Genomic DNA, 16,955 nt, shown 5'->3' on the forward strand with positions numbered 1-16,955 from the left:
GTCCATGTCTTCTTACTCTTTGTTCTTAGTTTTACTCCATCAAATTAAGTTGGAAATTTTCCTTCTTTTTATGACAGTTTCACGCAACAATGAAAGGGCAGTATTTTACAATATGGGTGTAGTATATTTTATATATATAGTAAGCTAATTGGGTGTGATCGATGCAAACGGCCATTTAAGCATGTGGACATTGGGAAGAGGACGCTGTTGATGATTAATACAGCTATATGAAGTTCAACGTGTCAACGTGAGATTTTTATTAAGTGAAATTATAGGTAGGGTTGGAGAATGGAGACAACCCTTGTCCCACAAGAGATTCGTAATCTTCGCAATTAGTAGACTTTTTTACTCTTTCTCTCTCTATTTGCATATTTCTGCTTATTAAATTATATAAACCCTCGTTCCTTAATACAAATTGTAATTCATATACAGCTTATCAAAAAGGGTAGCGTAGAAATTGTGCACATCATTTGCCGGGTTCGAAATTTAGGACCTTAATTTTCAAATACTCAAAATTAAAAAATAACAATAACAAAAACCAGTGGTAACCATGTGACAGCAATCCAAAGAATGTATAGGACGAGTTGATTTAGACTATCATCCGCTAGAGAAGATAAAAGAATAAAATAAAAAGTCTGGTTAATGGGTGCATTTAGAGCATTTGTTAATAGACTATTTTAGAAAACTTTTGATAACTCTTTCAGGAGAAATATAAAAATATGTCAAAAAATCATTTTTTTTTTCTTTTCTTATTAAAAAGTTTTAAAAATATTTTCTAAACTAATAATTTTAAGGCATTTGTTAGTTTTTTTTCCTTAAATTTATTTTAGCTTACGAGGTGTTACAGTTCTTTGAGTTTGAAACTTGTAGTTCCCTCATCCCACTTCTACCAAAGTCAAATTTGTTTTTCTCAACTTTCCACAGTACTTAATACCTCATCCCACTTATACAGAAGTTAAATTTGTTTTTCTCAACTTTCCATGATACTTATTAAGAGAAATCTTAGGTATAGTTCTTTAGGTGGAATATATTATTAGATTTTTTAATTAAATTCAAACATGTAGATGTATTGACCAATAAAATATAAAGAATATTTTCTTTTTCAAAAATAATTAAATTCAATACAATCATAAAATTTATTTGAGAAACCTAATGTACTGCACTTAAGTTTTGCCTTACTTATTATTTTATTAAAAATCAGCACCCTACATAGTAACCAACTATAATTGTTGCCACCAAACCTTGTGTTGTGCAATAGTAGAAACTCTAATATCAATTGTTGTGAATTGTGGTTAACAATAGCGCATTCACACGAATAAGAAAAATAAAATATCAACATGAGACAACAATATTTATGTGATTTGCCTAACTCTATGCCTACGTCTACGGGTAACACTAACCAAAATCCACTATCAACGATATCAATTACAGCCACACTTAATCAAACCTCACAGCACTCACACAAACAAATTGTGAAGATCTTGATCATTGCATACTGCATATGCGCGCTGGATGGAATTGGCAATGATCAAAACGAACAATCTTTTGGCAAAAATTTGCATACTCTAGAAACTCTTTAAGGTCCTCAATTAATGGTGGTTGATGAAATGAAACCGACCAAAATTGGCAGCATTTGAAGGTAACGAAATTAGTACAAGAGAAAGGGTTTTTCACATCCTTCCGACGAGAATTATACCCATCAAATGGGATGGTCAAAGTCAGGGCAACATGTGTTAATTGGATATCAATTGCTAATAAAATCAAAGCTTTTTGTATTGATTTTCTTTTTGCTGATGTACTCAATTCATACCAGTTTCTTGGAATTGGTTGGACTTCTGAGTTCTGACCCAAATGGTCCAATTAATGGTCGGTGGTCTTAAATTTAAGGGGTCGATTACTGTTTCTCTTTGTTTCCCACCTTAACAAGCTAATTATACGCCAAACTACGTGTACATTAATAAAAGAAAGTCTCTAAAGCTACTCTTCTATCCTTCAGTTTTTAGAAAGTACTCGATTACTTAGAAAGAAAAAAGAAAAAGTCTCTGTTCTCATTAGGTTCCCTTTCTTCAAACGAATGACATATGTACGTACATACACACGTTGACATGTTGTTTCAAGCCGGATTGAAGTTGATGATGTGCCAAATTATAAAAGTTTGATTTGACTTTTGAGTTTATGAAAAAAGGTTCACTTTCATGAAAGTCACCACGTGATTTTGGAATACTGTAATTTAAGTTCCTTTGACAAAAATACCAAGCATTTTCATATTCTATTTAGGCAAAAAGACGTCTAGAAGATTAATATATATATATATATATATATAACGTATATACTACATACACGATTAACCAATAGCCAAATCGTGGCCTTCCTCCAAAAAAAAAAAAAAAAAAAAAAGCCAAATCGTGACACAACTAATTACAATAATGACAGGCAATTCTTAGAGGACTGAGATGATTAGAATTTCTTGTGTGGTAATTGACGGATGTGGACATTTGAACAAGAAGGAAAAGATATAAAGGAATTTTTGTTTTACTCTTCCCAGCTTGAAAACGAAACCAGTTGGTAGCCTAGATTAGTGAGCCTTAGGATGTGTTTGTTTGGAGGTGAAATATAGTTGATAAATTTTTTTAAGAGAAAATGGGAAGGAAAACTTTTTTGGAGTGTTTGGTTAGGTGGAGATGAAGGAAAATAAATGATGGAGCTCAGATGTTTTTTCACTAGCCTACCAAAATTTTTTTTTTTTTTCAAAATAAAGAAAAAATTGAAGGGAGAAAATGGGCTTCATCCTTACGTCTGCCCATGAACTTCATCCTTACGTTGCTCCTTCACTTTTTTTTTTTTTTTCCTTCCTCTGGACGTTAGCCCTTTTTTTCTTTTGATTTACTGGGCAGGTGTACGTTGCCCATATTCTTTTTTTTTTTTTTCCTTTTTTTTCTTTAAATTGTGTTTTTTTTTTGGTATTTTTTGTATTTTTTTTTAGATGTGATTTTTTTTTTAACATGATTTTTTTTTCTTAATAGTAATAGACCCTCCAAAAAAAGAAATAAAAGCATGTTCAAAAAAAATTCATGTGACTTTTTAACATGATTTTTTTTTTTAACATGATTTTTAGACGTTGCCCCTTTTTTTGCTTTCTTTATAATTTTTTTTTTGTTCTAATTAGGCATCATTTTTTAACAAAGGTATATGAGTAAATTTATATAAACTCATTTTTCCCTTCACTTTTTCACTCCCAATCAAACAAAAATAAGGGAAATTAAAATATTTTTTATTCTCCCACCATTTTCTGTCCTCCCATTTTTCTACTCCTCTAACCAAACAGAGCCTTAATGAACACAAAATTGGAGTCCATTATTGCCCCCATCATTTGATATTACAAATTCTTATCTTAAAAATTTTAGAGAAACGTCCCATTTTTATATTGAAATTGTGAATTTATGTCACGATTTTCAAGTTTAACAACTTTAAATAATGATTTTGTTTAAAAATAATGTGTTTATAAAATTGCACGTAAAAAGCATGCCTACAATAAGTATTACTCAAATTTTTTATCTTATTACCAAATAAACGAATGGATTATTTCCTTTTATAATTCCCCAATCTTTTTTTTTTTTTGGAGAATGAGAATGAGAATGATCCCCAATCAAAGTTAGGTGGCCAATAATGCAAAGATGTGTCTCAAGCTTCTACCTCTTTCTTTCATTGGTCATCCTTTTCCAAATTATTTCTGCGTTGCTAAAAGCTTGACTTAGGGAGGACTAAATGGTTCACCTCCCACTCCTGTAATCATTTACAACTGGCCATGTCTGGGCCGGTGAGTTTAACTTGTGGCTGTCAATCACTAATAATTATTGAGCTCATCGATCATTCATCAAGGTGGGCCTGGGGGGGCTTCAGCTTCACATAATAAGCCCGGCTATCTTTTTACAGTTGATTTAGCATGTCGGTTGTGGCTCACATACATGTAATCTTGACTATCCTGGATAAAGTAAGTTGACACCTGCGCTGCCCAAATTATCCCTTCACAAGATCCAATAATCAATTTTAAGAGCACTACAAAATTGACTTACAATGGACCTTTAACCACAAAACTGTCAAACCCTCTGTAAGCCACATCTTAGACTTTATGGGCTTTGGGGTCATATCATGGGCCCATTTGGCCTTTCTGTGATTGTGGGGTACGGGATTGTTGACAATTTTGCATCACCAGCAATTACTTGAAGTGGAGGTAACAGGTTTTACTAACATGTACCCTAAGTAAAATCATTTTAAAAAACTTTTTATAAGAAAATAAAAAAATAATTAATTTTTTTGATAATTTTTTTAATTTTTATATAAATTTTTCTAAAATAAAAGATTAATGTATACCCTACATATTAATCTGACTTTTCTAGAATTTAGCTTTAGGAGGTTGTTTAATTGTAGTGATTTTTGGAAGCATGGAAACGAAAAAGAGGAAAATAAGAGAGAAAATAGAGACAAAAGTTTGGTAAGGAGGAAAGAGGGAATGAATTTTGGTGGGATTAAGATATTTTCTCTCAACATACCAAAATCTTATTTCTTTAATTTAGAAAGATTTAAGGAGATAAAAATCATAAAATAGGAGGAGGGGAGGGGTTTTGAGAAAATACCAAAATTGCCCCTCCCACTCACCATGCATTTTAACATTGCTGTTGTTTTTCCTCTTCTTTTAATATTTTTTTTTTTGGTTGAATCAAGAGGTGGTTTTTATTTATTTATTATTTTAAAAAAATGGTGGCCTTCACCTCAAATAAAATTTTCTATTTATTTATTGATTAAAAATAGATTTCTTATATTATGTGATAGGGGCATGTGTGTAAATTTCTACAAACAACATTTTCTATACTCTTATTTTTCTTCATAACCAAATAAATGAGTTTTTCATATCTTCACTTTTTCATCTTTCCAATTAAATACCATAAGAGAAAACTAATTTTTTTTTTTCTATCTTCCTACTTTTCTATTCCATGCCTATTTTTTATTATCTCATTTTTCTATCCTCCAACCAAACCTTTGGTGACAATGTCTATGACAGACAGAAGCTTAACCATGGATTCATGGACTCGCCAGATTAGGGACTCAAGCCCCTTCCTCACTTCCTGTAGCGTAAAAAGTAATGTAGCAAAAATAAAAAGACAATAGGCAACATATAACATTGTAATTAATTTCTGCTCTCTCAAAGTCATGTGATTTCTTTGAAACATAAGCAAATTACTAATAAAGTACTAACTTGTTCCCTCGAATTCTATCATATCTATTAAAAATAATCAGTTTCCTAGTTAGAATATAATCATGTTTTGCATTTAAATTTAACAAAAAACGAGTACTGCCAAGAGCCCTATAGTTGTAATTAACCTAGTTCATTGGCACGTTTTAATACTTTCAATAAAAATATTCAGGATTCAATTTTCCCACCACCAACTATCAAATTATAAAACAAATACAAAAATAACAACAACCAGTGGGTACCATAATTGTGAAATCTAGATGCCAGAATTCATCCTTCTTCCTATCAATCATTGTGCAACTAATTAGGGCACTAGCAATAATGGTGCTAAATAGCTAAATATTAAAATGTACCATACAATAGTGGAGCCAAAACTATATTTTTTTGCTCCACAACTACAGTGCATAGCTATTTTTGGTTGTGCATTGTAGGTAAAAGGTAAAATTATTTATTTATTTTGCGTTCACACTGCTTTTCTTATTTTCCTTCTTTCTTCTGCATTTCATTTTCCTTTGTGCCTGTGTCTCTCTCCTCTCTCTCCTAACTACCTCTTCATCTGCTTCTTTCTTCCTCCACGCCGATCTGCACAAGTCCAACTACCACAGACCCATCATCGTCGACCCATGTTGACCCATCTTGGCCTCCCTTCTCTGTTTTCGGCATTTGTGCTTGTGTTTCGGGCTAAGTTTTGGGTTGTGCTTATGTTTCACATTTGTGTTCGGGCTGGGTTTTATTTTCGGGCATGGGTTTTAGTTTCGGTTTGTGTTTTGGGCATGGGTTTTGGGCACTCTCTTATGTTTCGGGCATAGGTATCGGTTTGGGTTTGTGTTTTGGTCTGATTTTTCTGCTTTCTTTTTTTGTTCTTCTTCACTGGTTTTGATGGGCATTGGTTACAGTGGCAGGGTTGTGGCTGTACAGTGGCAGGGTTTAAATGAATTATTTATTTTTCCCATTCTATCCTTAGATTTGAATGTGAACTACCAAGTCATTTAAAAAAAAAAAGGTTAAAATTGTCAATTTATAAAAAATACAATTTCCTTTAAACTTGGGAATCTGGATTCTCACCTGTTTTAAAGGGAATCCACATTCCTATTGAGAGAGGTTTAAGGGGGGAATCCAGATTCCCCTGACATTTGATTCCCTAGCATAATTTGCAACCAAATATGGGAATCTTTAAACATTCCTGAGAATCCTAAAACATTACCCTATACCAAACACCACATGATGGTGATTGTGGTTGTGTTTTGGTGGTTGAATGAAATATTATTTTATTGTAGTGTTTATATAATTTTATTATGTTAAAAGCTAAAATAAAACTATTACCGTTAAATATAAGAATGCAAAATAAATAAAATAATTTTTTGTGATGTTAAAAAGCTAAAAATTTGGCTCTACATGCTCTGAGGTCCCCAATAGAAACCCAAAATGCGTGTGTTTCAGGTCCGAAAGAAAAGTGCTGTAACAGCGGAAGCTTTTATGTCAATTCCCTGAGGATAAAGTAAAAGCAGACCATGTAAATGATAAAAATAAAATAACACGTCATATTATAACTTTCTTCCAGCTAGTTTGCCCATAACACCATCTGAGCACACATGAGCCAAAGACAATGCATGTTCAGAAAGCTTTTTAACACAAAATAAAATTGTGCCCTTAAGCTCAAAATGCATCTGTAAAACACCTCATTTTACAATGAAAGAAAATTTAAATTTTTCAAGAAAGCCAACATCTAAAAGTAAAACTATCATTTCACAAGTTCAGGAGGCAAACAGGTTAGTTCATACAAATATAAGAACTCTGGTTTGATAGATAATAGAAGATCAAATTTCAACCGGAGGCAGACATTTATGAAATTGTAGTTTGGTAAATCTTTCAAAGTGAAGGAAAAAATTGTTTGAAACAGTACTATTACTGTAGTAGCAAAATCCATGTGTTGGTTGAAAAGTTCATAGGACGGTGAGTAGGTTCTATTTTGTACTAAACAAGGTAATTTGGTTGATTTTTAGTTCGATTTGGTTTGTTTTAGAAGGTGATTTATGTTGGAGATGTTAAATTTGTAGGTTTACGTGATTAGGCTAGCATTTAATGAGGATTCGGGGTTACGTTGCAAACTTATGTTCAACACGTACAAATATGTTTCGCTTGCATTCGGCCTCCGCATGCGCAACACACCTTTCTTGGGCTTAAAGACTATACATACCTGCAAACCCATTTGCCTATATAGCCCAAAATAGGTGAAAATAAAATTCATCTTTTGCCTTCCAACACCAACCCATGACTCCCACACTTTTCCCTTTCGGCTTACACACGGGCATGGTCCATGCATTTGTGCTTCATCTATTTCTTTTAACTAGTTGGTAGCCCATGCGGATAGTTCAACAACAACAACAAAAAAAATGTTTTTTTTTTTCTTTTAAAATATTCTTTTTTTTAATCAAAATATGAAATTTAATAATTATAATAGTTAATTAATACACATCTATTTTAATTGTGTTTGTATCCGGAATTATTTATTTTAAAGGAAATATGATGTGATAAGATTTTAATGGAAGTTTAAATATAGAGTAAAGTTTAAATTCAATTTAAAATATATATTAGAATAATAATGTGTAAAATTGTAATGTTTCAAGATTTTAAGTGGCAAAATATTAGAAGGCCAACAAAAAATTAAACATCTTTAGTTTTATATATACATATATTATCAATAAACACAAATAATTGTGGCTCCCAATTAGCTCAACTAGTGAAGTTCTTATAGTCGAATAAAGAATTTGTGCTCAAATCTCATAAAAAAAAATTTTGATATCATATTGTTGTTGGTTTTACCTAGCCATCAAGGTTAGTTTCATTGTTATTTCTAATTAGCTTAACTTATAAAGTTTCTTGCCATCGAATAAGAAATTTGGGGTTCGAACCCCCACCAACAGTAAAAATCAATTGTTGTCTTGGTCCGATGATAAAAACCAATAACTATGGAATAGATATCCTAGGTTAATATTAAATTCTATCTAGAGAAGAAAAAAAAAGTTAGTTTCAAGTTCATAAATATCACACATTTCACGTTTTAAATTTTAAATGCGGCAAGCATCCATGAAATTATAGATATTTTGTGTATGTATGTACAGCGAGTCAACAATGAAGTTGGAATGATATTTTCCATTTTTGACTATTTCTTAGCCCATTGCAATCCTAAAGAGAAGTGTTATATCCATAACATTTTTATAATATTTTCACAACAAATTATGGGTGATAAGTTGTTACTAATTCTAATTTAAATCTACTACTTAAATTACATTTTTACATATCTGTACAAGCCAAAGATGAGGCTTCTGGGCTAGAATCTCACTTGGGCTCTCAATTTATTTGTATATGGGGGTTAGGATTTCCTACTTTGGGTAGTTCTCGGCATAAAGACTCAATGAGACAACTTTTCTCTCTATTCTCTCACCCTACTTTTTTCCATCCCCTTTTTCTTCCTCAACTCTCGTATTTATAGCCCAGAACTAATGGAAGGATCATGATTGCTTTTTTGATAGTGCAATGTGAGGTCCAATACTATTAACCGTAAGTGGGTGGTTAGGTGATAGTGGAAAGCGGTGGGAATGGCCTTGGAACTTGGTTCCCACTCCTGAAAATATGCTCGACATGGGCGTTTGCTGAGACACTACTGGGCATGAGGAGGATGCCAAGGCCGAGCCAGTGCAGCCTTTCTCGGGGACGACTTGCTGAGCATGGACCACGTCGACAAGGCAAGGTGCGAGCATTAGATGGTTGATCCTTGGGCCTCAAAGTGACACTCGTCCTTAGGTTCATAGCTTTCGTGGGCTTGGGCCGAGGTCCTGGGTAGGGTGATGGCCGGGCCTTTGGGCCACGTTGTTGACTCCAAATCACGGCCTAAGAAAGGGGGGCATGGACATCTCGAGACCGTACACTATCCATAACCGCTACTAGTAACAACTTATCACTTAAAATTTGTTATCATTTCTCAATCAACTTTATCCAACAACTTCCAAACAAAGGACCAACATACGTCATGCATGCTTCCCTCTTTTCCCTATCCATGATACTCGTTCCTCTTTACAGGTAGAACGAACTTTCTGTTATTTTGTATCCTTAAGAAAATTAAAACAAACTGAGAGAAAAAAAAAAGTAGATTTTGTTAATATATATATATATATATATATTTTTTTTTTTCTAACAAAAAGGGAGAGAGATGAGGAAGAAGGTGGTGGTGGTAGTAGCAGTGGCCACGGTGGCAGCTCCAGGATTTTTTTTCTAGGGGGGTCTGTAGTGGCGGAGTTAGGAATTTGTCATAGGAGCGATTAAAAACAAAATGATTAATTTTTTTTTTATATATACAATTTCCATATTATATAAAATAATCTAAAATAAATACAATTAGTACACAATACAACTATATCGTGTAATAGTCTAAAAAATTTATTAATAGTTTAAAGATCAGTAAGACAACTATATCACTTAATAACTTATTATATTTATATGTAATATTAATTAAATAAAAATATATGATAAAGAAGAATAATAACAAACCTAGGAGTGGGACTAGGAATAAATGTGAAGGAAAAAAAAAAAAAAAACCTAATATAAATTTTTGCTTTTGAAGTGTATGGTTTTTTAACCATACAAATGGTCACTCTTTTAGAATTGGAGCAAACAGAGATAAAAGCTAAGAAAACTACTTGATCAAACAAAGATAAAAGCTAAGAAAACAGATTGGAGAAAGAGAGATAGAGAGAATGAAGAAAGAAATCCTAGATATAAATATAGATCAATTGGTTGGAATGATAGTATAATTTTTTGTTGACGAAGAAGAAAAATGCAAGGAAAAACAACTTCGTTTTGTTGTTTAATGGAAAAGTAAGCTATAGTCTTAGATAGAAAGTTTATTTATTTATTTATTTTTAACGAATGTGCAAAAATTTGAAATATTTTTTCTTTATTATAAAATTAAATATTTTAAAAGCAATTATTGTTGACACAACACTTGCACAAAAATTTCATAACAAAATATAGGTGGCGAGTTAGTAAAGGTAGGTAAAAAAAGTGATACAAGTGGAGAAGGAGAAACGAGAGACAGTGGAAGCAAAAGCAACGCATTCTACGTAAATTTGTAAGGGACTGTGCCACTCCGGTCCCCAAGCTCAATCAGGTTGCCGATGCCTTGGTCTCTGATATGCAAGCCTCTCTTGCTTCAAACCACTCCACCAACCTTAACATGCTCGTTTCATACCACTGGATACTCAAACTCTCTGTCATTCACTATTTTATGATTTTATCCAATGTTATTTGATATGTTTATGGTGGCAGAGATGGGGAAGGTTTATACTATGGGGTGAATTTGCGAGAGGCAAATTTTTTGATTTTGTGCGCACGACTTGGAGGGAAGAATAAACCTTTATCTGATTTACGTAGAGAGGAGATTTCATTCCCCGCCAATGTGATGCTTGGTACTACTCAGTTTTGGTTTTAAAGAATTAAAATCTAGTTCTTTCGTATGCTGCTTGTTTTGTTTTGAAGGGCAGATGGCTTTACTGGCACTGCAATTGTATATTTGGATTGGTTTCTATATCAATGTGATCAATCTAAATAAAGGTCTTATTAGGATTGAGTTGGGAATTAGGCATTAGTATAGGGGTGGCCAATGATTTGAACTACATGTTTCTCTTTTGCTTTCAATTGGTAATTAACTAGTTGCAAAAAAGATATATATATATATATATATATATGTATGTATGTATGTATGTATATAAATATTATATGCTGCTGTTGAAATCATTGTATCACATTCTCTATCATGAATTCATGATTCCTGATGTATCCATATTTCATGATTGATCCGATTCCACCTCACAATTCCAGCATTCTTGTCAGCAATAGTTTCACTTAGACTTTTAGAAGCTACTCTCTCTAAAAGTTAGATTTACTTGTTTATTTAATTAGTAAGTTTTAGAAACTATGGTGGAAAAACACAACTGAATTTTCTTGTTGATCAGGAATTGTTTGACTGCATTGCTTCGGAGCTCGCAAAATTTGTTTCAGCACAGCCTGAGAATGATAATGATGTTCCAACTAACCAGAAGAAATTGGGTTTCACTTTGTCATATCTAGTGGACCAAGGTGCAGCCTCCCCTGGCACCGCTATAAAATGGAAGAGTTTCTCTGATGACATGGTTGAGTCCCTATAATTTACCTACGATTGCATTTTTCTTTTTCCCTTGTTGATATTTTGACTTCTACTTTACTACTTTTAAGTATAGGGTTTAGACATAGGTTCCATTCTCCGTATTATTTGCTTATTTGATTTTTATTTGAACTTATCATTAACATTATTTTATTATCTATCATTAATAACTTGTCAATAAATTATTTTGTAAAAATTGTTGTGAGATTAGAATGATTGATTTTATTTGCCTACAAATAAGTTTACTTCATTAATTCTTTCAGATTTAAGCAAATGAGCTTTATATTAAATAAAAGGAAAGTTATTAGTTAAAATAAAAATAGGTTTGTTCACCAACAAAGTACACACAAATCAAGTCATACCCTATTAATTTAGACGNGAATTGGTGCAGCCTCCCCTGCAACCGCTATAAAATGGAAGAGTTTCTCTGATGACATGGTTGAGTCCCTATAATTTACCTACGATTGCATTTTTCTTTTTCCCTTGTTGATATTTTGACTTCTACTTTACTACTTTTAAGTATAGGGTTTAGACATAGGTTCCATTCTCCGTATTATTTGCTTATTTGATTTTTATTTGAACTTATCATTAACATTATTTTATTATCTATCATTAATAACTTGTCAATAAATTATTTTGTAAAAATTGTTGTGAGATTAGAATGATTGATTTTATTTGCCTACAAATAAGTTTACTTCATTAATTCTTTCAGATTTAAGCAAATGAGCTTTATATTAATAAAAGGAAAGTTATTAGTTAAAATAAAAATAGGTTTGTTCACCAACAAAGTACACACAACTCAAGTCATACCCTATTAATTTAGACGGCGATGATGCTTGCTGCCAAATTAATAATTAAGGCACACACGCTTCACACAGCCTAGAAAATCTTTGGAGAGACAGAGAGAAATTGTATGTGTCAAGATTCTAAAGATCAGAAGAGAAGGAAAGGAGATCAGAAGAAGAAAGAAAAGGGTTCTGAAGATAACAAGCTAAACGACAAGAATTGTAGATAAACGACAGAAAGCTATTATTTGTTAGCTAAGCTGCAAGTAGTTTAGGCAGTATATTTATCCAGACATGTAAAGCACACGTGGCTTATCACACGTGCTATAACTAACTTAGCCTATAGTTTAGGCAGTATATTCCCAAAACTCTCTCTAGCTTCCATCACATTTTTTGTTATAATTCTTACCGAATGAATTAATTGTATTGTTGGGTTGAACTTGAAATAGAAAAGCTGTCTCTGCCCTGTATATATGATGATGATTAATAACACTAGACAAAACTTTTGAGAATATTAAATATTTTAAAGGCAAAAATGCAAAACACACCTTTTAACTTTCACATTTTTTTTTTATTTCAGTCTTCTAATTTTCAGTTTTGTCAATTCAGTTTTCTAACTTTCAATTTTTGTCAATGCAGGGTTCTGTTACAACTCAGTTAGTGGCTGCCGTTAGACCCATTGAAACGACACCGGTTTTTTTTTTTTTTTTTTTAATTAATTAATTAATTAATTAATTATTCAAAATTAAAAGAAAATAAGAAAAATCTGAAAAAAAAAAAAAAAAAAAAAAACTCAGTTAGTGGTTGCCGTTAGATCCATTGAAACGACGATTTTTTTTTTAATTCGGAATTTAAAGAAAATAAGAAAAATTTGAAAAAAAATAAATAAAAAGATCCCAGGTTAAGTACTGGTTAGCGAGCGAACCGTAGTGATCAGAGCAGAGAAGGTTTTTTAAAAAACTTACAGTAGTATATATCCAAAAGGGTCTAACTCTTGGATATATAGTATAGGCTTTAAACCTCTTTAACTCACACTCATTTTCCAATGTGGGATTAACCCGTTGTTTTTTCTTTTGAGAATACTAAATATTTTTAATACACACATGAGGAGAGGAAATAAGGTTTTTATAGAAATTTACAGTGGTGTATATCCAAAAGGGCCTAATTCTTAGCCAAGTTTTCACTGGACAAAACCTAAACACTTTATGTTTTCTAATTAAATTTAAATAGGTGGTTGTATTAGCTATTAAATCTTTAAAGTAATGATTATAGAAATTCTGATTAAAAGTCTCTTTAAATGATCAAGTGGGCCCAATAAATCATATAGTTGAGTTTAATTGTCATTCGGAGAAGATAAGATTTTTTGTGTTGTATTGGTCAATACAATTATATGGTTAATTTAATTGGAAAACTTAAGTTACAACATTTCTGGAATTGTAATTTTTTTTTTTTTTTGGAGAGGTTTTGGAATGGTAAGTTTGTAACTAAGTTTTGCCTAATAAAGTACACCCTCCAAGTGTCAAGCCTTGCACATTATAACCTTGACTGTGCCAAAAAGATCAAATAATTGCCCAAACTCTTACCATCATTATACAATTTTAAGGAATAATCATTACAATTATGGCCATACAGATACAGTTTAGCCTTTTCTCAAAAAAAGAAAAAGAAAAAAAAAGATACAGTTTAGCCCAGGAGCTGAATGCCAATGCCTCTAGTTAGCCTAAAAAGAAGAAATTCTCAAAAAAAAAAAAAAAAGATATTATGCCATTCTGTGTTTGCATATTATTTCCATAAAGAGACCATTAAGGATATACCATTAGTCACTGAGAGTTGTTCCTTGCATATATGTGGTCTTATAAAATCTAAACTTTATACGTCGTACTCCTTCTCTGAAATTTGAAATAATGAATCAGGTTGGAAAAGAGTTGGTGATTGACATCAATCGATCTCTTGAGAAACTAGTTGTGAACTTCCGTGATTATGCATTTGTAAGCAACTCTTCCCATTTCTTATCTTCTGTTTATCTGATTGCTTTATAATTGAACAGGATCTGACCTAAAAACACACAAAAATATCATTCCTTATGATAGAAAAGACTTTATGGTGAGTTTCTTATTTGGCTATCTTCTTGATCAGGTTGATGAATTGGAAACTTGGCTGGAGGTAGATAATATTACAGAGAAACTGTGGCTTCGGTTACTCTAGGTATGACCACAAATGCTGCTTATGTAGAACCAGCACACGCAGTCCCCAGACGGCAAGGCTTGTCACCTAATTCAGAGGAGATGGTAAGCAACCATGAAAGTACTACATTCTTATTGATAATTCGATGGTTACAATAGTGGAGGAGCTCCAGGGGGGGGAGGTTTGAACTGTTGATGTCTCCATTATAAACAATGAGATGCTAGTTTAGCTACAAGGCTATTGGCGAAAGTACTACATTCAAAGTAGTGAACCGACAAGTTAAAATTGTGTGCTTAGTTTTGCAGGTTATAAGCATAGAATGAGGAAACTTCAATTCCATTCATTTTGCTTTAACTGAGTTTCAATCTAGGTTAGATGCTGAAAGCTCCAATCCTGGAAGCCAGGTTTGGCAACTCTTAGTTTCTGGTTGACCTGTATAGTTTTTAATTTGCACTTGTGGTCTAGTTTCCGAATCTTCTTTTTTCACAGATCTTCGAAAAGCTGATTGCAGGAACATATTTGGGGGAGGTTGTGAGAAGAGTCCTACTGAAGATGGCGCAGGAAACAGCACTGTTTGGCGATTCTGTGCCTTCCAAACTAAATACTCCATATATTTTAAGGTTTACAAGAATTCCTACCTCAATTTCAACTTCTAATTAATTTAATCATGCTTTTATCCCTCGTGATTTTAACAAATATATTAATTTGTGTTGTGACAAACCGTAGAGCAAAATTGAATATGTGAATGTATTTCAGGAGGCTTGTGGGTTCATGCGTTCTAAAACAGGACTTTAACAAGTTCTATGACAGAATAGCATGCAAAAATTCAAACTAAATTAACGAAAGATATGGGACAATGATGAGGATGGCAATGTATCAGGCTCGAAACTCTTAGCCGCAGATGTAATAAGGTTGCATTTGATTCTTTTGAGGATTCCAAATTAAGAAGCTGAGAAACTTTTGCTAATCTGTTGGTGAAAATACAGAAAAATACTAGACAAGTTCAAATAAAATCAATATATATATATATATATAGAGAGAGAGAGAAAGCATAAGGTCCATCCATGTGGCACTCTAATTTTGCATTTAGCTTTTTCTTTACCTCTTTTCATTAACTTATTTTTACTAACTTGTACGTATTGTTGTGAAAGTTCCCTAAGTCATGAACACACCCCAGTTTCTCTATAGATAAGAAAGTGCTCTAACTTCTCTTAGGCAGTAGAATAGCTGTACCTTCTACGAAGGTTTGTCTGTCTTCCACATTTTAGCAGTGTTATTATCTTGGCTAGTTGTGTTTTCTTCAAGGGAATTGGGAAACAGATTGTCTTTTCTTACTATTCTTACTCTTGCTTGAAAAATTTTCTTGTGTTCACAATGGAAGAATTGTCACAAAGCTGGACGTCGCTCTCTAATAGAGAGGGTCCAGGTTGCTGCTTAGAGAGTGAGTTCAACTCACAAGAACATATTATAGCAGCAAAGTTTCTTACAAAATGAGCTCTTAATATTGAGGCAATTGCAAAAACTTTCACTCCTTTGTGGCGGTCAAAAAGTGGATTCAAGGTCAGAAATCTTGGTGATCATGTAATTCTATTCATATTTGAAAATGCAAGTGAAGTAGACAAGGTCCTTAGTGTAGAGCCATGTAGTTTCAACAAACACTTAGGGTCTGTTTGGATATAGTTGAAAACTGAAAAACACTAGCAAAATAATTTTTAAATGTGTAAATAGTACCGTGGGACCCATTTTTTAAAAAAAAATTGATGAAAAGTGAAATTTGTGGGATCCATTTCTGAAAAGTTGCTGCAAAGTTGCTGAAAATGTTACTGTGGGTGCACTGTGTGTGCACTGTTCACACCCCGTAAGTCCACATTCACAACTTGAAAAAAAAGAAAGAAAAAAGAAAAAAGAAAACGCAGACGTGAACGTTTCGCGCTTCCCAAACGAACACTTAGTGATTATGCAAAAGTATGATAAAAGCATGGCTGTGAAAGAATTGAAATTTGAGAGGACTCTTTTTTGGGTGCAAGTTCATGGGATTCCTTGCAAATATCTAAATGTCAAGGCGGTCGAGAAAATCTGTGAAGTTGTAAGACAAGTTATACACCCAAATAATCCAATGGAAATCGGGGGTGGCAATTTCATGAGGATTCGAGTGGGGTTGGATGTATCTTTACCGCTTTGTCATGGTAGAGTCGTATCTCTGGAGAATGGGAAAAAAAAAACTTGGATCACGGTCAAATATGAGTGTCTACCAAATATATGTTATTGGTGCAGCAAACTGGATCACAATGATTGGGATTATGATATTTGGTTGGAAAGTGAAGGGAGTTTAGCAAAAAACCAAAAGCAATTTGGTTCATCTCTACATGCTTCGCTGTTTTCTCCAGCAAGGCGAAGTGTTATGGTTGTCCCAGGCTTTTACACTCTTAAGCGCAAGACAGCAACGCCATCTGCTAGTGCAACTAGGCCTGAAGATGAGGGATTAACCAGTGACGAGCCACCACCAACGGAGGAGCAAAGTTCTATGACAGAATAG

At 33.0% G+C, this 16,955-nt stretch overlaps 1 pseudogene; it reads left to right on the forward strand.

The window, feature by feature from the left end:
* Nucleotides 1-3,943: 3,943 nt before the first annotated feature.
* LOC136064400 (probable hexokinase-like 2 protein) lies at nucleotides 3,944-16,955 on the forward strand (annotated as a pseudogene).

Source organism: Quercus suber, unplaced genomic scaffold, assembly GCF_002906115.3.
Source record: "Quercus suber isolate HL8 unplaced genomic scaffold, Cork oak 2.0 scaffold_680, whole genome shotgun sequence".
Taxonomy (NCBI): Eukaryota; Viridiplantae; Streptophyta; class Magnoliopsida; order Fagales; family Fagaceae; genus Quercus; species Quercus suber.